Raw genomic sequence first — 23,660 nt, forward strand, 5'->3', positions numbered from 1 at the left:
AGCCATCCAGCTGCCCCAGCGAGGTGTATATTAGAATTTTCTTTCCCTTTTTTTTCCCAATGGAAAGATGATGGCGTTGGGGAAAAAAATAGATTTTTGTTCATTGGCGTGTCTTCACTCTCCCCACGTATGCAATTTGTTGTGTCATTTTATGTTTCCGTCTCCACAACTTCTCTCCCATCGACCTCTTCTCCAGTCACCTAGCAACTATCTTAGCTCAGGCTGTCATTACCTCTCCTAGATAATAACCTTTTAATTGGTTTCTCTGCCTCAAATCTCTCCTCCACTCTACTGCTAAACTGATTTTCCTAAGCCCCAGGTCTGACCCCATCACCTCATTCTACTCAGTAAGTTCCAATGGCTCCCTATTACCTTCAGGATCAAAGATAACGTCCTGTTTGGCTTCTAAAGTCCTTCACAACCCGGCCCTTTCTCACCTTTTTATTTAGGTTTTTTTTTTACATTTTATTTCCCTCCATCATCAACTCTCCATTTTAGCCTCCCCGGCTTACTTACTCCTCGAACATGACATTCTCTTGCCTCAGTGACTTTGCCCTGGCTGTGTTCCCTGCCTGGAATGCCCTTCCCTGCCCAGCTCTGTCTGGTAGCTTCCTTGGACTTCTACAAGACTCAGCTCAAGTCCTGCCTTCTGCAGGGAGCTTTTCTGGCCCCTCACCCCACCCCTTTGTGTCGTCCTTCTCGTCGATGCTTCGTCTATACCTTCTACGTAGTTCCTGACGTGTTGTCTCCCCCATTAGGACACAAGCTCCTCAAAGGAAGCCGCTTTGTTCCCACCTTCCTGTGTGCCTCCATAGCTCAGGCCAGTGGCTGGGCTGGAGTAAAGGCTTAATAATTGGTAATTGGTTGCTTGTTGTGAAGATGTGAGTGGAGAAAGCACATCCCAGGCTTGAGCGATGGAGTATAAATGCAGGAAAAGAAATGGGGAATGGCTTGTAGGGTCTGTCTGGAATCCAGAATCAGAGAGTAGTGTGAAAAATAAGGGGGGGGGGGAGAGGTTCAATCCAATCTATGGAAGGCCTTGAATGCCATACTTTTTTATCCTTTAAAACATTTGACGTTTTAGAGTTGTCCAATATCATTGCATCAATACATTCAGAAGATTATTTTGGTGGGGTGCAAAGGCCCCCAATTGGCGGTATGGTGGAAAGAGTCTTAGACCTGGAGTCGTATAATCTGATTGCCACATACTTGACTCTGTGATTGCTCTTAAAAAAATGCATTTTATTTTGTTCAATGAACAAAAATCTATTTTTTCCCAACCCCATCATCTTTCCATTTCCATTTTTCCAAGATATACACCTTGCTGGGGCATCTGGGTGACTCAGTGAATTGAGAGCCAGGCCTAGAGATGGGAGGTCCTAGGTTCAAATCCAGCCTCAGACACTTCCCAGCTGTGTGACCCTGAGCAAGTCACTTAATCCCCATTGTCTAGCCCTGACCACTCTTCTGCCTCAGAACCAATAGTATCCATTCTAAAACAGAAGGTATATGTTTGTTTTTTAAGTTATAGGCATTGCCAAGCAAAATAAATGATCAGCTTGCCATGTGGAAAATGTATATTTCATTCTATATCTTGAGTCAGAAAGGGGGAAGCATGCTTGGAAATCAGTTCTGTAGACTGTCATTACTTTGGTCAGAGTCCCCAAAACTTTCCAATTTGTTCATTTTTTTGCAGTTTCCTTATAAACTGCTCTCTTGGCTCTGCTCACTTCATGCTGTACCAGTTTATTCAGATCCTCCCAGGTGTCTCCAAACTCGTGTCCTCCATCACTTCTTAGAGCACAATAACATTCCATCACATCCCTACACCAGACTTTGATCAATCATTCCCTACTTGAGGGACACCGACTTAGTTCCTGCTTCTTTGTGACTATAAAAAGTAGCGACGTGATCTTGGTTTCCTCATATGTAGAAGGATGTTTTCTAAGCTCAAAATTGAGGATGTCATGAAATTTGGGTCAGTAAATACAATTCAATCTAGCAACAAGAAGTTGGAATGAAACAACTAAGAGAAACAACTTTCTAGATCTCAAAGACTGATCCTGCTTTTAAGACATTTGTCCCGAGTCCTTATTTTCCATCATTTAGATGTCATTTCCTGAGGAAATGTTTTAAACAGTGGGGTGGAAAGCACAGGTTGTGTTCTTAGCACATAGTAGGTGTTTAATAAATGTCTGTTGGATTGACCAAAGACAGTGTAGATTTTCCTGAGTGTCGCTATGCACACAGCAAGCAAGAAAAAGAATACTGGACTCAAAATTGGACAACCAAGTCTAGTGCCACTTTGACTATAGGCCAATCACTTTATTTTTCTGAGGTACTGGGCCTGGGATCAGGAAGACTTGAGTTCAGATTCAACTCCAGACACTTTATGACTCTGAACAAGTTATTTCACTTCTGTCTGCCTCAGTTTCCTCAACTGTAGAATGGATATAATAATATCACCTGTTTCTCAGGGTTGTTGTGAAGAACAGTTAATATTTATGAAGCATTTAGCACAGTGCCTGGCACATAGTAGGCTCTATATAAAGTCTATTACTAACAAATGTTAGTAGTTAGTCAACAAGCATTTATTAAGCACCTACTATGTGCCAGGCATTATGCTAAGTTTGGGAGATACAAAGAAAGGGCAAAAACAGTCCCTGTTCTCAAGGAGCTCCCAATCTAAGGAGAAATCAAAATGCCAACTGCTAGGAACAAACTCTCTCTCTCTCTCTCTCTCTCTCTCTCTCTCTCTCTCTATATATATATATATATATATAATATTCAAATGTATTCTATATAAGAAAAATTGGAGAGAATACTCTATTTTGCATTTTAGGCTTAGATCTGCCAGAATCCATTTTATTCCATTAATATTCTACTATATCCGAGCATTTCTAGCTTTGAAAAAGAGAGGTCCAAATGGGCAAAAGCCTTCCATGTCCTTTGATACGACTCTCTACCTTAAGATGATTTGACATTTATAGGAATTCTGAAGACAGAAATGATTATAATACTTAAAATATAGCTTGGGGTTAACTAAATTCAATAGCCACAGTTCTTTCCTTGACCATTCCCCTTAAGGACTGAGAAGACTTCTTTCCTGTGATCATTTATAGTAATTCTGAAATGGAAAAGAGAATGCTGGTTTTAGGTAGGTGTTTTTAAAAAAATGGAAAACCCTTACTTTCTTTCTTTTTTTTTTTAAACCCTCACCTTCCATCTTGGAGTCAATACTGTGTATTGGCTCCAAGGCAGAAGAGTGGTAAGGACTAGGCAATGGGGGTCAAGTGACTTGCTCAGGGTCACACAACTGGGAAGTGTCTGAGGCCAAATTTGAACCTAGGACCTCCCATTTCTAGGGCTGGCTCTCAATCCACTGAGCTACCCAGCTGCCCCCTAAAACCCTTACTTTCTATGTGAGAATCAATACTGAGTGGTAAGGGCTAGGTAGTGGGAGTTGAGTGACTTGCCCAGGGTCATACAACTAGGAAGTATTGAGAGTATATAAAAAAGCAAAATCTGATTTGAGTAGATAATTAGGAAGTATCTGAGGTCAAATTTGAACCCAGGACCTCCTGTGTCTAGGTCTGGCTCTCAAACTACCAAGCCACCTAGCTGTTCCCCTTCAGCTACCTAACTATCATCTTGGAGCCAACCTTTTGGGCTTGGAAGGGGAAGGTACACTATCTAGATAAGTGTTGAGATTGGTTATTCTCCTTAATCCATTTCCCTGAGAAATTTTCCATTGATTTTGTTCTCCCCACTTTCCCAAAGGGAAAATCCTAGTAAGAGCGACTGCCTAGAAAAAAATATGATTTCTTGATATTTTCAGTTGAATTCAAAAGGTCTTGAATGTGCTTTCACAGTGTACCATCCATCCCACCATCAAAGGGCCCAAAGGTATTAAAGCTCTGCATAGATGTGAACTTTTAGGCTCCAGTGCCTATTGGTATTTGACACTATCCCTATAGGAGATGTACAGGGTGTTCCAGAGACACTGGCACAGGGCCATCCATCATGGCGTGCCTCTGACAAAGAAGGCACTGTGCTCTATAAGCAAAGCAGAATTGGAGTAGTTCCAAAGAGAACTGAGCTACGTGGCTCGGTGAATAAAGAGCCAGACCTGGAAATGGGAGGTCTTGGGTTCAGATTTGACCTCAGCCACTTTTCAGCTGTATGACCTTGGACAAGTCATTCAACCTCAATGACCTAGCCCCTACCAGTCTTCCGCCTTGGAGCTGACCACTACTATCATTTCTAAAACAGAAAGTAAGGTTTTTTTTTTTTTTAAATTCTAAAAGTTAGATAGAAAACGGAGAGACATCTCCGTCCCAGATATGAGCCATTTGTAGGCTCTCCAAGCTCAGACTGGTCTGATCAGCCACAACTGGATGCCATCATAGCGATGCCATTTTGGTCCTCTTTGCCCAAGAAGGACAACAATCAAAACCACGTTGGGGGGCTCAAGATCTCCATCTGGCACTGATAAAGAGAAACAGAGCATCAAGTCTGGAGCTTGGCAAAGAAGGCTCCATTCTGTTTGTTTGCACTGAATTCTCCCACCCAACATTAGTCGTTAGTGTCCTGTTAGTGCCTATGTGTAACTTACTGAGTTTTCATGCTTCCACGTAAGGGATCCAACTCCAGTCAATATTTTTTCGCTAGACCCTTGGCACCAAAATAAGCTGCTGCTAGACTGAGCTCTGCATTCCCCCCAGAGGTGAGAGAATGTTCTCATGACGCTGATCATAAGCTTATCATTAAGCAGGGAGGGGGCAAAGTAAATGGAGTTGTGGATTTGGAATTTAGAAGACCTGAATTTGAATGCTGCCTCAGACACTTAAATGTGTGAGCCTAGATGAATCGCTTGTGTGACTTAGTTTCTTCATCTGTGAAATGGGGATAATAATGGCATCTGCCTCCCTGGGTTGTTATGAGGATGAAATGTAAAGTGAAACCTTAATGGGTTAGGTAAATGCTAGCCATGATCATTCTTTTGCTTGTTTCATTCTTCTCTATAACAGAGCTGCTTGTGTCCATAGCTGCTGGACAGCTGCTGGACAGCAAGGTGTCCTCCAGGCATCTGGCACTCTCCTGTCTCTGAGACTTTGCCCGCGTCTTTTCACCCCTAGACTTGGAGTGCCATCTCTCTTCCCCTACTCAGTTCTATCTCCACTTGCTGAAATCCTTCCCATTCTTCAAAGGTCCAGCCAGCCAGCTCAGATGCCATCTTCTCTATGAAGATTCCCTTGCCTTCCTTCCTTCTTGGAACTCTTTGTTTGGAGCCTTTCCCCTCTGAAACTTGTCTCAGCTTCCTTGTTCTAGGGAACTGTCATTTATGTTCTTACTTTTGTCAAGGGGATCCATCCTTGGTCAATATTTGACAGGGGTCTGATTTATTTATTTTTTCCATTTGAATTATTTAGTCAATTTAGAACATTATTCCTTGGTTACAATAATAGGGGTCTGATTTAAACAAACATCCAATCAGTTTCTATAGTCTACTGAGCTGTGTGTTCCCTGAAGCCGGGGATCTTGCCTTAGTTTGTTTTTCTTTTAAATCCTTACCTTTCATCTTACAGTCCATACAGTGTATTGGTTCCAAGATAGAGGAGCAGTAAGGGCTGGACAAAGTGACTTGCCCAGGGTCACACAGCTAGGAAGTGTCTAAGGCCAGTCCTTACCTTTCCTCAGCACAGTCTTGTCCCTATTGGTTCCTTGAATCTTAGTTGAGATAAATCTTTGATGATCCTCTCTATCCATCCATCCATTCATCCATCCATCCATCCATCCATCCATCCATCCATCCATCCATCCATCCATCCATCCATTAATCCAACAAATATTACTAAGCACCTGTTGTATGCACAATACTGTGCTAGTTGCTAGGGGAAGATACAAAGTTGAGATTCTACAAGGTTTCTCTTTCCATGGAATTTACAGCCTACTGGTAGGATAAGACACCCCATAGCCTAGTGCTTTGCACATAGAATGGGCACGCCACAGCCAAAGAATTCATCCCTCAGCTGGCCATTACAGAGCTGGTGATGAGCCTCATCTGACTTAGCTAGGTTCGTCCTTGGACAACAGGCATTCGTCCATCACAGGGCCCAAGGTAGAAGCCTCTACCACTTGGCAGAACTTCTGACATCTTATGTTCCATTGGTTTAGCTCTTGTGGACCGGGGTCACATCCTGCTATCAAAAGTCCCTTACAAACTGGCCCTTTCTCTTTTTATAGGCTTCTGATATCAACTCCCTTCTGTGGATTCATGCAGCTGACAAGTCAACTCCAGCAGCCTCCTTGCTGTCTCTTACAGAAGACAAGCCTATCCCCTTTCTATATAGTTTTGGGTGAGCTCTTGCCCAGGCCTGGAATGCTCTCATCCCCTACTTCTGCCTTTTGATCATCATAGGAGACTTTTCTTCACTCACCAAGCAGCTCCAGCCTCCCCTTCTGAGACTACCGTACGTGTACCCTACATCTCATTTTTTACATCTAGTTTCCCCATTAGAATCGGAGCTCCTTGGGAGCAGACTCTTTCTACCTTTGTTTGATTCCCCAGTACTTAGTAGAGTGCCTAGTACTTAGCAAGTGTATTTAATAAATGCTTATGGACTGCCTCTTGCCTCCACCCTATGATGAGGCCTCAAAGAGTCATGATGAGCACTTGATAAATATTTGTTGACTCAATGATTGTGTACCATAAAGCTATGACCAGATGTCAATTAATGAATCTGTTAATTAGTCTTTCCTGTTTCTGAAATGTTTGATATCTGGCTCAGGGTATAGAAAACTGGACCTGGAGTCAGGAAGACCTGAGTTCAGATGTAGTCTCAGACACTCCCCAGCCAAGTGACCCTGGCCAAACCATGTCACCTGTCTGCCTCAGTTTCCCCACCTGTAAAATGGAGATAAAAACAGTATCACCAGGGTTGTTGTGTGTATCAAAAGAGATATCTGTAAAGAGTTTTGCAAATCTCAAAACACTGTTATTACTGTTTCCAAGCAAAAGATATGCTTATAACACTAAGGGGGAGGAATGAAGTCAGAGCTGAAAGCCACTTCCAAGAATTTTCCCCAATGAAGATTTTACCTGGACTCTGTAGAAAAGGGACTCTGGGAGTGAGGTTAGGGTGGGGTGCTGGGAGGAAAGCCTGGTAGGACAGAACACCCTGTACTCAGCCCTTAATTTCCTGTCCTGTTCCTTGTGTAATAGTTTAGGAATGGATGACTACCATGACCTTAGCATCTACTATTAACGAAGCCAGGGGTGGAGTTATTTCTTTGCCGCCTCCTTCTGAGGACAAGTTTTGGGAACGTTGGACCACAACTACTCATCCGAACCCCGGTTTTACGGAGGGATGGAAGAACGGAGGCTCACAAAGTTAGAGGTATAGTGCTGGAAAGACCCTAGGATGGGGGGCGGAGGGGTCAGAGGGTCTAAATCCTAAATTCTGGCTGCTCATACCTTTGTAAGCTGGGACAAGTCACTAAATCCCGGTTTTTTCCTCTAAGGAGACTTGTTGAATTGAATTGGATTTAGGAGATCTCTAAAGTCCCTTCCTTTTTCTTAAAAACAACAACAACAAACAAACAAAAAATCCCTTAACTTCCATCTTAAAATCAATATTGTGTATTGCTTCCAAAGCAGAAGAGCAGTAAGGGCTAGGCAATGGGGGTTGTGTCTTTCCCCCTGTGTGGGTCACACAGCTGGAAAGCCGTCCACTTTTAACATTTCACTTTCAAGGATCTCTTCCTATTCCCAGGGACTCTGGGCAGGAAAGTCTCTTTGAACCTTTTACCTCTGATAGTCCGTGTTTCTGAAGATGTTTAGGATCACATGGCAACGAAGGGGCCCTTCCTGAGGTCCTCCACCTCTTCTACTGTGGATATGGGGAAGACTTCGCAGGTCCGGGGGGAAAACTCCAGCAGTCTGGAATCTTTCTCTTTAAAGGCCAGGTGTAAAGCACAATAGACTACAATTCCCAGCATGCCTCACACCAAGAACTACTCCCTCAACAACTTTTGACCCCCAGGGAAACTACACATCCCAGAACACAACGCGCAAGTTCTCGTGTCCCTCGCTCTGGGTTGTGTTGCAGCATGGGAATTGTAGTCGGGAGCTTTGGGGGGGGGAGTCCAAAAGAGATGTTTGGAATAGGGTTGCTAGGGAATATCCCTCATTATTCCAAAGGAGAAGTGGAGAGGGAGATCCAAACTGTCACTCTGGTCTCTTGAATGGGGATCCTTGAGCCATGTTACTTTTGAAAAAAAAAAGAGAAGAGAGAAAAGCACTGCTGGTGCAAAAGAAATTCCCGCCTGTGGTCTTTTTCCTATCGCCCTATCCCGTCTGCCCGCCCGCTCCCTTCCATTTATTGTTGCTCAGGGATGCAGCGCCTCGATCCTATTGGCCGAAATCCTCGAGAGCAGGAGGGACGTAGGAGAAGCCCGAAATCGAAGCATCGGCGCACTCTCATTGGCCCAATACACGAGCGCAGGCGCGAGCGGCTGTCTCCAGGTCCCGAGGGACCGGTCAGCGGTCATTGGCCAATGCCCGCGAAAGATGAGTTTGGATTGGTGGTTGATAGAAAGAGCCGGGCTTCTTCCTTACTTTCCTCGAGTGATAGCATGTGATTGGTTTAAATCCGCGGTCTCGGGCCGCTGATTGGGTACAAGTCACAGGTCGGGAACTATGATTGGTCCGGGTCCAGGACCTCCCGCCCCGTGCAGGCAGCGAATGGTGAAATGGAAACGGGGAGGGGAAAGGCCGCGACGTGAGCGCGCGACCTCCGGCGCCATTTTGTCGAGAAACAAGCGGAGTTAACCGAAGAAGAGAGAGGGAGAGAGAACGAGAGAGGAGAGAGGGAGAGAGAGAGGAAGAGAGAGAGAAAGAGAGAAAGAGAGAGAGAAAGAGAGAAGGGGGGGGAGGAGGGACGAGGAGAGGGAGAGCCCGGGACCCAGGAGCCTGCCTGTGTCCAGCGCCCCCGGAGCCGCCTGAGGTGAGCCCGGCCGGAGCGGGGCCCGGCGAGTCGCCGCCGCGTCAGCTCCGGAACGCGGACGCGGGGTTGGGGGAGGGGAGCGGGGCAGGGGCTGGGGGGGGGGGGGTCCCGTGGCCATAGGAGGCGCCTCTTCCCGGGCCGCCGAGGAAGGGAGGCGGGCGGGCAGGGCCTGGGGCCCGGCCGCTCCTGGGCCCTCTCCTGGGCCCGGTGGGAAGGCCCCGGCGCTGGAGCGGGCCGGAACTGGGCCGGGGCCTGGGTCGGGGCGCGCCGCAGCCGCCAGCCCGGGGACCGACGGCAGCTTGCCCGCCGGGCCGCGCACGTTGTCAGCGCCGAAGCCCGACCGGGCCGCGCTCCTCGGGAGGGAGGGGAGGGTGGCCCACACCCCGGCCCACTCCACGACACTCGCGCGTCCCCACGTACACGCGCGCACACATTTACTCACACGTGCCGCCCCCTCCCACTCCGCAGGGGGCCCTGAGCCCTACATCCTTACTTTACTCTTTGCGAACTGGACCCTGCAGGCCTCTTTGCAATGGAGGTGGGGGGGGGGGAAGCCGGCCGGAAGCACCTACTGTGTGCTTACTCTTCTGGGCCCTCTTTGGGCCTTACTTTTTATAGTCAAGCCCACAGGCACTTAATAAATTCTTACTGTGTGCTTAGCCTTCTGGGTTCTTTCTGGACCTTGCTTTTTAAACTGAAGTCCATATAAGCACCTACTGTGTGCTCATCCTTTAAGGACCCCTCATGACTTTGCTTTATAATAGTTAAGTCAGTTCGTACTTAACTTACTGTGTGCTGAGCCTTAAGGAACTTTTTGCTTTTTATAGTTATTAAGCCCCCTGGCACTTAATAAGTGCCTGTGGTGTATTGATACTTTAGGGTCTTCTCTTAACTTTGCTTTATAATAGTTACACCAAATAGTATTTAGTAAGCCCCTACTGTGTGCTCATCCTTCAGGGCCCTCTCTGGTCCTTGCTTTTATAGTAGTTCCCTGGCACTTAGTAAGCACTTAACTGTGTGCAGATCCTTAAAGCCCTTCCCCTAATTTTATAATAGTTAAGTCAGCTAGTACTGAGTAAGTGCCTACTGTGTGCTCATCCTTTACTCTCCTGAATGCCTTACATTAGTTATTCCAGTGAGTACTTATTAAGTGCCTACTGTGTGCTGACCTTAAGGGACCTCTTTCTTTTTATAGTAGTCAAGCCCACTGTCACCTAGGAAGCTCCTGCTGTGTGTTGATCCTTAGTGGCCCTTCTCTAGACTTTGGTGAATAATGGTGGAAAGGTCAACTAGCACTTGGTGCCTACTGTTTGCCAGGGCATACATACAAGGAAATATAGAAAAGGGAAACTTCTGAATTTCTAAAACAAAGCTGTTTGTTATCCACTTGACTTGAAATGGGATCTCTAACTCCACTGGTAAAAACTTTTCCCCCCTCTCTTCTTTTAACAAGTAACCCAGGTGAGAATACCTCAAAACCTAAAGCTTTTTTTTTTCTTCCTCAGTCCAATGAGTGATAATTCCTTTTCTCTGCTTACCTTACTATCAATTAGGTTAATTGGGTTTGTCTGAGATTTAAAGAGGAATAGTAAATACTTTGGGATGTGTGAGGAGAGAATAACTTAAAAAATGAAAGCTGACGATTTTTGGAGAGGTTAGTTTTCTGTAATCCAGATGAGAATTACTTAGATTTCAGAGATTGGCCATACATAGTATTTTAGCAGTGGGTTAATGTGACATAGTTACTGTTAATAGCTCACATTTCAAGAGACTGAAACTTGTTACATTGTTTTTTTCTGAGAAAGACTGGAACTAAAACTACATATCTGTAGCTCCAATAATAAGTTTTTAGACCTCTCTTTTGAGTGTGTGTATAATGATAGCATTTTGATAAGTTCTTTTGGCAGTAACAGTTTGGGTCCTGGACCCTTTAAAGGAAGTTGAATAAGGTACCAAAGTTTTAGGTACCAAAAGTGAAACATCCACAAGGATTAACTGAAGCTGTTCCCTTGATCCCCAAAATGGTCCACTTCAGATTGAAGAATGTCACAACCTACACATCCTTGAATTTTTCACCATTGTGCAAATGCCAACAAAATTCTGTTAACTAAAATGTACTTAAAATGAAGTAGCCACTTAAAACACTCACACATATTCTTGACTGAATTTAGAAATACAACTTTTTCTTAAATGTAATTGCAGTTTTGTTAAGCCAGACACCGAGTTTTGGATCTAATTGCCTAGTTTTTATACTACCTAAAATTTGTGATCTCCCAGAATTTAGGCAAGATGTTGACCCAAAAGGAATGTAGCATTTTTTCCAAAAGAGGGAAATTTCTTTGGTATAGTACTAGTACTATGCTTTTAAACAGTTTTCAAACAAACCAACCAAAATTGAATAATATTGGCACTTCTTGTGGTAACAAGTGGGAGGCTGCCATTTTGAAATAGCACTCTTCAGTAACTTGGTATATTTAATTATGGCAATAGAACAAAATGTTATTTTCAGGAATCTTTAAGAAAAAGAAAGTATTGACTAATGTACTGACAGTCTAAAATTCTGCATTTACTTTGTATTCCTGACCATATTCCAAGTCCTCAGACCAAATCTGAATTTCCTGCTGGGAAACTTCAAAATGGCATCCTAGGGAGACTTATCAATTTTAGCTATGAAGACAGAAAAATTAGTAATGCTACTTTTGCTTAAATCTTGAATCTTAACCATTAAAAGTAATAGGCATAAAATTGATAGAAAAATTTTTTTCTGATAGGCAGTTAAAACCAATTAGAATTTCTTTTGCTTGGACTTGTAATTATTCATCATTTTAAATTAAAAACCAAACTAAACATGACCTTTGAAAAATGTTCTGCATGAGGAAGCAAATTGCTACAATTGAAGAAAAGCAGGAATTGAAGGAAGTTTCGTTGTGTCCTATAGTATAGTCACTCCATAAAACTAGAATAAATATTTCTGGGTTCTATCAATGTTTGTCATAGTTACTAAAAGATTCCTAAAATGTTTAAGTGGATCATAAGATCTATAACTGTAACATTGATGGAAAGTTTTTCAAGTGTCAGAATTTCTGGCTGAAACTTACCCATGTATTCTCAGTCTACTTTCTGTAGCATTTTACCTTTCTGCACAAATATATTTAGGAAGCCTCAGATTTGTTAAATATTTCCTCACCCAGACAAGCAATTTAGTTCTAAGTAAGTAATTTTATTTTTAATTCAGTAAGGCTATTGTGGGATGAGAAAAGGCAGTAAATTTTATGTCAGTAGAAAAGGTGTCCACTTTGGAGCAAGCCAGAAAATAGTTTTTAAATGTAATGATGTTTTGAATTTAACTTGATTTTAATTGTTTTGTGATTTAAAATATGCTTTTAAATGTAATTTACTTATTAATCTCTTAATGATTTGAATAACTTAAATACATATTGGCACCTGAGATAGTCAGAATCTGAGCCTTTACAGTGCAGAGTGAATAATCTATATATTATAATATTTCTTTATACGAAAAACAATTTTTGCCAGGTACTTTGAATTGCTTTGGAATATTCATACTCCTGTGACCTGACTGCAGTTCAGTGGATAGAGAGCACTGGGCTTGGAATCAAGAAGAATCTTTGTTTTGTTAGTTCAATCTGGCCTTACAAACTTCCTAGCTATGTGACTTGGGACAAGTTCACTTAACCCTGTTTACTTTGGTTCCCCATCTGTAAAATGACCTGGAAAAGGAAATGGTAAACCACTTCAGTATCTTTGCCTAGAAAACCTCAAATGGGGTCACAAAGAGTTGGACATAATTGAAAAATGACTGACTTTTATGTTGCATAAACTTAGGCCTTCAGGAAAACATTCCTGTTCCCAAAGTCTGTCATTTCCTTAAGAACAGATTGGCAATAAATTGTATTGCTCTCAGCTTCTATTACCAAGCAAGGTTGGATCTGTGAAGTTTTATCAATGTATTTCCTTTCATAGTTCAGATTGAAACCTCTTTATACCTGTACTTTTTCAGCCTGTGTACTCATCTCTCTGTGCTGTTAAATCAGTCCTTCAGGAGAGGTTGGACTAATGTGCTGAGGGCTTTCCTGTAGTTCTCTTGTCACTCTTGGGTTGTAACTCTTTGATTTGCTTCTCTTGGTCCTCCCTCCTTGGCACAGGGCCTGCCACATCACTAAAGTGCTTCATAACCATTTGTTGATTGATCTAACTCCGCCTTTCCTGTCAAGTTTTCTTGATGCCTTTTACAATTTACACTAATCCTCCCCCAAAATTCTTTGGTAATGTGCTGCTGGTCAGTCTTATCCAACAAGCCTCTCCATTACTCTTTGGATGACTTACAACTTTAATACTTTTTAGACCACTATCTTAGATCGTAGAGTTTTGTAGCATCACTAGAAGTCTATTGATAAAAGGATGGGTCTTTGTTTCAGGAGATGCTTGAGCTCTTCAAAGTTGTTTGCAGTTTCCCAATTACAATCATGCTTAACTTTCTCTCTTTTAATTCTAGGTCCAGTTCATTCATCCTCTATATAGTGTTTGTCCCAGAAGTATATGGATTGCTCTATATAATTTAGATGGCAGTTGTCCTTTATCTACTTGTTTTTTCTTATATTGATAGTTAAAATTCTGGGCCATTATGGATTTTAGGGGCTTTGAAATGTCCTGGAGCTTAACATAACTAGCACAATTGTCATTTTGTAAAATATCCTCCCATTATAAAAGATAATTTCAATTTGAACTCTGCTGGGGTATCCACCCTTATTCTTTGTAGTGTCTTATGTTTATCCCCTTAAAGCTCTTCTAGACTAATGCTAATTGCTCACCTCCTTATGTCATTTAATCTCCCTTGGTCCAGTTTTTTTTTTTTTATCTGTAAGGGAAAGGGTTATGTTAGATAACTTCTAAGCCCCCTTTAACTCTTAACACTATGATCTTTCTCTCCAATATATTGTCCAAGGTACCATTTTTAAGAACTAACATCATTGTGGTTTTGTGTTCTTATTGTTTTCAACACATCTCTTACTCAGTCCTTCCTTATAGTAATCTCTTAACTAGTCTTTGTATAGAAAAGGGCAACAAGGTAGTGCAGTTGATAGAGCACTAGACTTGGAATCAGGAAGCTCTGAGTTCAAATCCAGACTTGGGCCCTTAGCTAGCCGAGCGATCCTAGGCAATCTGTCTCAGTTACCTCAGCTGTAAAATGGGGATAACAACAGCACTTATTGGAGTTGTTGTGAATATAAGTGGGTAAATATTTGTAAAGCACCTAGCTCAGTGTCTGGTACATAGAAGAGGCACTATATAAATGTTAGCTAATATTGTTGTTAGTCATTACATAAAAAAAGGTAAATATTTCTTGGTTCCATAAAAATGTCATCGTTTCTTGTCTACATTTCTTTCCCTCCATTGTTCTTGGTATTCCTCTACTTAGACAATCATTTGGGGGGAGAGTCTATTGTTAAGCATATCCAGCCTAAATTCTAATTTGACTCTAAATGAGAGGTTCTTAAGTTTTTTGAGTGTGTTAAATTTGTGAATTCATTCTCAGAATAAATATTTTTAAATGGACAAAATAAAATATATAGAATTACAAAGGATACCAATTGTATTGAAATACAAAAAAAAATTTTAACATTCATGAACCCTGAGTTAAGATTACTCTTACATTAGACCCTGAACTGATCCCCATTCATCTACTTAAGGCATACTCTTTTGCTTTGCTATTCTTTTTGCCTAGCATGTTCTTGCCTATCTGTTGAAATCCTTCTTTATTTCAAGGACCAATGAAAAACTTCTATGACCAACCTTCCTTGGACTTTCCTTGTTTCTTTCAAGCCAGAAATCAATTTTTCCTCTATATTACTCTACCACTTTGCTTGACACAGTATATGTTCTGTTGTATTTTTTTTAAACCCTTACCTTCTAATTTAGTATAAATTCAAGACAGGATTTCCCCCCTCCCCCCTTATGGTTGTAAACTTATTGATGACTTTTTGAGCAGTTTTACTGTGGAAGAGTAAATAGGAGCAGTAACATTATCAGAACTGAAAGCAAAGAATTAAAGACTTGAGTTGTTGAGTGGTCATAAAACTGATCATGAGGCATTTTTCTGGGTTGTTGCCTGAACAAGAAATCATTTACCATCACAAAACTTAAAAGATATGGCGCACAGTGGAGTGGGTTGACTTGTCCAAGTGAGAGTTGAAAGGGATACTTTTCGTTACTGTGCACCAATATGCTTGGTGTTGTAACATAAGCAATTTACTTATCACACAGTGAATCCTTACATATACTATGGAGAGGAGAATTATTTGGCATTAATGCTGTTTCATTCTTAAAATAACATTTAAGAGTTTTTAATTCTACCATAGCTGTAGATCTGGTGCTCTCTCAAATCCTAACTTTTGCTGGAAAAGTTCACAAGCATGCTAATGTATAAAAAGGCTGTCTCTTAAGAAATGCCCAGACAAAGCTTAATTTTGTTGTAATTTGTGAATCTCTTAAAAAGGAAGTAAATTAAGGTGGAAAAGTTATTTAAGGAAGAAATGTAATAACAGAGAAGCCCTCAGTGAGGCAGTCACTAATAATGTTTACTTGAAGTATGGATTCAAATCTCAGACTCTTGACAACTTTGTTAACATTTTCTATCATTCTGCCCTGTTTGACTCTAGGTAGATTTCAAGGTTGACTACTTTCTTTTTTAATGAAGTTACTTAAAGAACACTTTACAGTTGTTGATATCTTACATTCATACTTACTATGTTGGAAAATTGAGTTTAAAACACTGGAGAACATACTACTTAAGTATCCATTTAAATATTAGAGTTAAGTCTTAGGGGGTTAGAATTTCAATTCCAATTTTCCAATCCCTCCATTTCCCCCCCCCACTCTCCCTTAGCCTTAACCTTTCTGGCTTCCTCTTGTTTTTTAACCTTTAAGATATGAGGGAACCTAAGTAAACTACTATGTTCAATAAAATTGATTCTTAAGCTCTATTTACTATTGCAGACACTCCTATCAATCTTTTAGTCTTTCTTAGATGCCAGCAGCACTGAGAGTTTGTCACTTACTGACTCACTTTGCTATATGTATTTGAGGCACGACTCGATTCCAGGTCTTGACATTGAGGTTAGCTCTGTCCACAGTGTCATCCTGCCATGTGTCATGCAAAGTATGTTAAGATTTACAAAATACTATTAGATGGAATAATTTTCCATCTAGTCGTATAGTCTGGGTTGATTTTTAGTAGACCATGAAAGTTAAAAAAAGGTTTGTATTTTAAATTGAGCAAAGCAAAATGCTTTTCCTCACTGTTTACAATCTAACCATTTTAATGGCATATTCCTGGCAAATTCTTAATTTCTAACTAATCTATTCCTGCAACTAAGCATCTTTTTTATTTTATTTTTTTAATATAGCTCCTTCCTCCTTCTAGGAAAAGAGTAAGCTATTCAGTATCTTTCACCTATGAACATAAATTATTTTGGTTATCCATGTTTGGATTAGTTCTAGTTGTCCTTCTATTAATAATCAAAAGTTAATATAGGAACCACTGATAGCTAGTATGCATTTAAAAGAAAAAAAGAAATGGAACTTGTGGGTTGGAGTGTTTTTTTAAGTTTTTTTTTTTTAAGACTACAAAGAATATTAAAAGTGTCACAGTTATACTGTTAAATAACTGTTTAACAGATAAACCTTAAAAGACTGATGCTACATTTATCCCCTTTTTACTCATCGCAAAATGACCAGTCTAGATCAGTGTTGGTGAACCTTTTAGAGATGGAGTGCCAGGTTCTGCCTCCACCCCCAGACTGAGTGCTGGGTATAGGTGCTGCACACACCCCCTTTATTCCATCCAGGGGAAGGAGAACACTCCCATTGGCCTACTGGGCAGAGGGGCCCATGAAGTAAGGACTGCCCTCAGGAGTGTAGAGAGGAGGAGGGAAGTGTCCTGAGCTCTCTGTTCCCATCCTGCTCTGCTGCTTGTGAGCCACCCATCTTACCCCCTGTGCACTCCCAGTGAGCTGCTGGGCAGAGGGGGGCAGGTGATGTGAAAAATTGTCTTCAGTCACTGTGAAGAGGGGGAGGGGAGCCAGCTCTGCCCGAGTTGTTCTGCCTGTCTAGTAATGAAGTGGGAGTGGGGGCATGGCCCCTTGCCCACAGAGAGTACTCTGCATGCCATCTTTGGCACCCATGTCATGGGTTTGCCATTACTGGTCTAGACCCTCCTTACCCCTGGACTATATTTTCCTAATCAATCTTCTCACATCAATGGAGTCTCTACTTCTGAATCCGTTTTCTATACATCTACCAAATTGTTGTTCTAATTAAAACACACATCTGATCAGATCACTCACCTGTTGGAGAAGCTTCTGTGGTGCCCTGTTTCCTCTAGGATAAGATAACACTTCTGGCCTTTTTTCAGACTGAAACATTTATATACTCCTCCAATCTTCCTTACTCCCCAACATAAGCAGATGCACAAAGTTTTCCAGACAAGTTAGTTTGCTTGTTATTCCTTGGATCTTCTTTTTACTGTATTCCACCTGCCTATAATATTCTCCTTGTCTCTACTTGGAACTCAGCTTCCTACAAAGCTTAACTCAGATATCAGCCTAGTTTTAATAGTCATCCTGTCCCCCCACGTCCCCCCAAATCACTTTGTATTTATTTTGCATGTATCTTACCTGAATGTGTATCTGGCCAGTTGAATGACTATTTTCATTTTTGAATTTGTATGTCTAGCACCTAATGTGTACTTGGCAGATTGGTGTTTAGAAAATGCTTACTTATTGATGCTTCATTTCTTGATGAGACTTGGGACTTCAGTGGTGACTGTGGTTTAAGAGAAAAAAAGCCCCTTTTTTAAAAAAACAACAACCCTTACCTTCTGTCTTAGACTCCATAGTATTGGTTCTAAGGCAGAAGAGCAGGAAAGATTAGGCAATGTGGGTTAAGTGACTTGCCCAAGGTCACAGCTAGGACCTGTCTGGGGCTAGATTTTAACCTAGGACTTAGCATCTCTAGGCTTAGCTCTCAATCCACTGAACCACCTAGCTGCCCCCCCACCCCCCAAGAGAAAATTTTTAAAGAATATGATGTATGAAAAGAATTAATCAATTAACAAGACAGTAAGCCCCCTACTGGGTACCTGGCATTGTTAGGAACTGGGAATACAACAAATTCAAAGTGAATTGGATCGATGGCCCTCTGGAGATTACATTCTGCTTAGGATGCTAGTGTAGGTTGGTAGTATAAGAAATACAGGATGCATACAAAATAAATGCAAAATGATTGGGGAGGGAATCTTAACAACTGGGAGAATTGGTAATAGATACTTGAAGTCAGGACTTGAGTCTAAAATAGAGGCAGGAGTTGAGAGACAGCTGTATTCATGGCAAATAATGAGTGAACACTTTCTAGCTGTGGGGAGCATCTGCAGACACCTCCAGATATTGATGAAATGTTAGTTTCAAATGTTAGGTGTGAAGGGGGGAGAAATGGCTAAGGAGGAGAAAAAGTATTTGCAGCCTGTGTGGGGAGTCTCTGAATGCTAAGTAGAGGAAATAGGGAGCCCCTGGAATTAAGGGAGTAGGGGGAGTCATCTGATGAAATGCACACTTCAGAAAATGTTGATGACAATTGTGGAGATTCACTGAATGAAGCAAGGAAATTTAAGAGTTGGAGAGAGATTGGAAATGCTTTTCTTTTATCCTTAAGGTTGAAATAATTATCATTGATAATGAATACTTACTGACATTAGGAGTTTGTCCATTCTTCCCTTCCCCCCAAAGATAACATTTTGGATAGATGGAAACCAGGACTTAAAGACTAAATGAGGCAGCTTTGAGTCAGAAAGAGTGGCTTTAAATCTCACCTCAAACATTAGCTATATAATTCTGGGCAAGTTAACTTCACTGTGTTTCTGTTTCCTTTTATTCAATAACCTTTAAGGTCCTTTACAACTTGAAAACTATGATCCTATGGCCAAACTTAAAGGATTTTATCTTAAATCTTCCTCCTTCACCCCTACCTCAAAAGTGAGAATGGAGAGAAATCATTTCTCTCTATGAATATATTTCTTATTATTAGCACATGTGATTTGTGAGAATTTGAACTTTATGAACAATAATATATATTCTAATGAGTTGTAAATGAAACTTGTGAACATCAATCAGAAAATGACCTGGCCATTTAGTGTAAAGGTGATTTGTTCATGTATAGGAAGTGGGAAGAGAAAAATAAAGATGTAGACCCACTAGATTTAGGTATAACCAAAAGAGCAAACACAACCTGCTGTAACTATTGACTGTTCTAATGAACTAGAAATACATATAGTCCCTTTGTTTTAAGGTTGACAAGGATGGCTTCAACAACTTTATGACACATGGTACTAAATAACTACCCTTTAACCTAACTGATAAAATTGTTGCTTCTGATTAAGGAAATATTTTTCAGAGGTTTGTTCAAGTTGTTTATGTTGTGTTCAACTCTGTGACCCCATATGAGATTTTCTTGGCCTTTAAAGATTCTGGAGTAGTTAGCCATTTCCTTCTCCAGCTCATTTTCCAGATGAGAAAACTGAGGCAAACAGGGTTAAGTGACTTGCTCAGGATCACACACATTATGATTCTGAGGCTCCATTTAAACTCTTCCTTCCTGACTCCAGGCCCTGTGCTCTTTTCACTGTCTGTTTCAGAGGCTAAATTCTTTTGTTGGATGCATACAAGAATAGGTTTAAAATCCCACCATGCAGTTTGCAATTGTTCCTTTAATAAAACATGTAGTCTGTTAAGACATGTTGAACATTTCACTAATGTGTTTTAATTTGGCAGTTTAGTGACATGATGCAAATTTTGTTTATACAAATTTGCTTGGATGTTCTTGTTGAAGGAGATGCATTTTCAGAAGATCCTATAAGTTCCATTACCTTAATGTCCAAGTTGAATGATAAGTCAGTGTCTTCAAAGAGTTATTTATTACTGGTTTCAGCCCCTATACTTACTACCTGGGGGCTAAGTAAGGAAATATTTTTAGGTAAAATTTCTTGAAAAACTGTGTCTGTCCTACTAATATTAACTTCAATATCATGCCTTTTGTTTGCTATTTGCCCTCCTGGTCCCAGCCATATGCTGAAACTATTTCAAATATTACCAGTGACTTCCTAATCCATATCTTCAGTATCCTTCCTGATTTCTCTATAGTTTTTGACACTGTTGATTACCCCCTTTTTTGAACAGTCTCTCATCTATTGGCTTCATATATATTATCCTCATGGTTTCTCTTTATTCACTTCTCTTAAAGGTCTTTGTTTCCTTTGTCTTCTCTTCTGTATTTTCACTTTGGCCATGTAAGTAGCTTCCATAACGTATTTATCATTTGTATGCAGTTGATTGCTAAATCTTTATCTCCAGCCATACCTCTTTTCTGAGCTCCAAGTAGTTTTATCCAACTTCCTACAGAACATAAATAAATCAGCTGTCATATCAGTCACCATACCTATTCACCTTCCTAACATCACTACTGTTGTTACTGATAGCACCATTCAGCCATTTTCTTATGTTTAAATTTGGTGTCATCCTTCTCATAACTAGCCCAGGCTCTTATTTCTTTCATTCTTTTCTCTTATTATTTGTCCTTTTTTCTATTCCCATTCTTACCATCTTCCTTTACTGTTCTAGCCTTCTAATAGATCTTCCTGCCTCTTCCCCATCTAATTTATTTCTCACATCCTCATTGTACTACTTTTTCAAGCGTGGTTTCTAGCTATTCTGCTGAAATATCTTCAGTGGTTCTCTTACTTAACAGGTAAAAAGTTCATATAAGATCCTTGGGGGGGAGGGACAGCTGGGTGACTTAGTGGATTGAGAGCCAGGCCTAGAGACTGGAGTCCTAGGATCAAATCTGGCCTTGCCCTGGGCAAATCATTTCACCCACATTGCCTAGCCTTACCTCTCTTGTGCCTTGGAACTAGTACACAGTTTAAAAAAAAAAAAAAGATCCATATCAACCTGAAGCCCACTTTGCCTTTCCAAGCTTGTTTCATACTATCCTTTCCACACCCACTTTTCTAGTCAAAATATTTACCCACAGTCATTTGGCCTCCCCTTGGCCAATTCTCTGGCTTTTGTCTGGAATATCCTTCTTGGTGTACCTGTTGAATTAAAATATATATATATATACACACACATTTATACACACTTTTTAAAATCAATTACATGTAATGACAAATTTCCACACAAGTTTTCTTAAGTTATATGATTGAATTTGTCTCCCTTCCTCCCTTCCCTTTCCCAGTTTTGGTAGGCCATTTGATCTGGGGTTATACATGTATTTTGCAAAATATAGTTGCATATTCATTTTTTAAGTGAGCAATTTTATAAAATCAAAACCCCAGAACATAAACCCAAATAAATAATTGAAAAATGCCTGTTGAGTTCTTAGCTGTCTTTTAAGGGTTATTATAATACTTCCTCTAGGAAGCTTTCTGAAATGTCCATGCTTCCATTTTCTCCATAAACACAGGAATGACCTCTTGTCCCCAGGAACCTCTCTTTGATAACCTCTAATACATTTGTGTATTATGGTTATGTGGCATATTCTATTAGGGTAGGGTTGTCTTAGCCAAACTTTGCATTTTCCCTGTACACTATAGGCACTTAACACATGTTCTTTGAGTTAAATTGAATAATAACTAAAAAACAGCTTAGCTAGCATAACATAGGGGCAGCTGGTTGGTGCAGTAGATTGAGAGCCAGGAAGACTAACTCATTTTGCTGAGTTCAAAGACCCTAGCTGTGTGACTCTGGGCCAGTCATTTAACCCTGTTCTCTTCAGTTTCCTCATTTGTTAAGAAGAGCTGGAGGAAGAAATGGCAAATCACTCTGGTATCTTTGCCAAGAAAACCCCATGCAGTCATAAAGAGTAGGTCATGACTGAACAAGAAACACGAATAAACATGAACTCTACCTTCATTCTTTCCCATTTCCCAGTGGAAATGATCTATTCCCTTGAGCTAGCACTTTCACCTCTCATATTCCATTCTACATTATATTTATTTGTACACATGACTTATATTTCCTACTAGATTGTGAGCTCATTAAGGACAGGACACGTATTTGGTACCTTGTACACAATTGAGTTGTATGAGGCAGCTAGGTAGTACAGTGGATATAGTGGACCTTGAGTTGGGAGGACCTGGGTTCAAACTCAGATACTTATTAGCTGTGTAGCCCTGGGCAAGTCACTTAACCCCCATTGCCTACCCCTTACCACTCTTCTGATTCTAAGACAGAAGGTAAGGGTTTAAAAAAAAATCAAAGTGCAAAAGTTAGAATGAACCTCCCTCAAACATAAGGAGTTTATTTCCTTTTCCCATCTTACAAGACTGTTGTGGATTCAGCAAATTATATTAAAATAGAAATTTTATAACAGTAAGTTTTATAAGCCTCTGTATTAATGAAAATTGTGAGCTTTCCCTTTTGGCAAGGTACTCAGTTATACAGTTATTATATTGTAATACCTGTATGGTAAATGTCATTTAAGATATTGAACCCGTGATTTAAGACGACTTTTTATCTGCAGATAAACTGCCATCGAGTTTCCAAGTGCTTTAAAGTATTTTATAGTGAAATAGAGAGGTGTGGAACTCAAGATCATTTTAATTTGTAAGAGATGGCAAGATGTACTTGTTTGGAAGGGAAAGGTCTGATTTTAATAATGTTGGACACTGTTACAAGAATCTGGGCCAGGTAATTTTTTTGGCCTGTCATAGTTTTTGCTTTGAGGTGGCTTGGAGCTTGAGGTATTATTAAGTGGAAATTTCATGGGCCATTTCTGTTCCAGAGAATGAGTCCCTTTTAGACAGTATAGACCCTATTTAGACAATACGGGCCCTAAAACGTAAGTGAAATAATTTGAACTGCTGCCATAAGCCTGTCTTCATAGATGTGGCAGTTTGCAGAGCACACCACAGTGGTTGTCTATTCATATTCTTGTGGGGAATTTAAAATATATTTACTCCTTTCTACTTATTTTAAATAATTGGATATGTAATTTCCCATAGAAATAGTTAAGTATTACTAGTACAGTGCTCTATCCAGATTTTTGTGGGCTGCTCTGAGAATTTAACCACCATAAATAACATTTCTAGCGTGTCTTTGGAGTTTCACATTGGACCTAAATCAATTTCTGAGCACATCTTCTGTTGGCATTGCTAACTTATAATGCTGATATTTTTATATTAGGCTATCTTACTGCTTGCCTATTAAAAGGTAACTAGAAACATAGTAGGATTATTTATCCCCCAAGGCAGCAGTGCTTTGTACACTGCCCTGCATATATCCTTTAGCATATCTCCCCTCCCCCCATTTCCACCCTTTTCTCTGGGTAAACAAACATTTGCTTTGTGTTCACTGAACAATATATCCTTTCTAATGCAGTAGTAGGCTTCTTTTATGAAACTGGAGGAGTCTTTGAGAATTAGAAGGGAATTTTTTAGTAATCTTCTAGTCCCAGCTCTCATCTTGCTGATAAGGAACCTGAGGCCTAGAGTGTTAGTGTTCTAATGAATTATCCAAGGTTAAGCTGCTAGTTAGTGACAGAACCAGGACTAAAACTCTAGTTACTCTGACTTGATAGATTTTC

The 23,660-nt window shown here is 40.6% G+C and overlaps 1 protein-coding gene and 1 long non-coding RNA gene across 2 annotated transcripts in view; one reads left to right on the plus strand and one right to left on the minus strand.

Annotated features, from left to right (window-relative positions):
* Positions 1-2,829: 2,829 nt before the first annotated feature.
* On the minus strand, positions 2,830-8,675 carry LOC103097697 (uncharacterized). Its single transcript, XR_459637.2, has 2 exons — positions 7,812-8,675; positions 2,830-3,127 (listed from the first exon to the last, which is right to left on the minus strand). It is a non-coding gene; the product is annotated as an uncharacterized LOC103097697 (long non-coding RNA).
* Positions 8,676-8,746: 71 nt separating this feature from the next.
* Positions 8,747-23,660, plus strand: part of CNOT1 (CCR4-NOT transcription complex subunit 1) — a 96,268-nt gene continuing 81,354 nt past the window's right edge. Inside the window, exon 1 of the mRNA XM_001362989.5 lies at positions 8,747-9,008. The gene's annotated coding sequence lies outside the window, so the exon portion shown is untranslated. The remainder of the gene's footprint in view (positions 9,009-23,660) is intronic.

The sequence above is a fragment of the Monodelphis domestica genome, chromosome 1 (genome assembly GCF_027887165.1).
Source record: "Monodelphis domestica isolate mMonDom1 chromosome 1, mMonDom1.pri, whole genome shotgun sequence".
In the NCBI taxonomy this organism is placed as follows: domain Eukaryota; kingdom Metazoa; phylum Chordata; class Mammalia; order Didelphimorphia; family Didelphidae; genus Monodelphis; species Monodelphis domestica.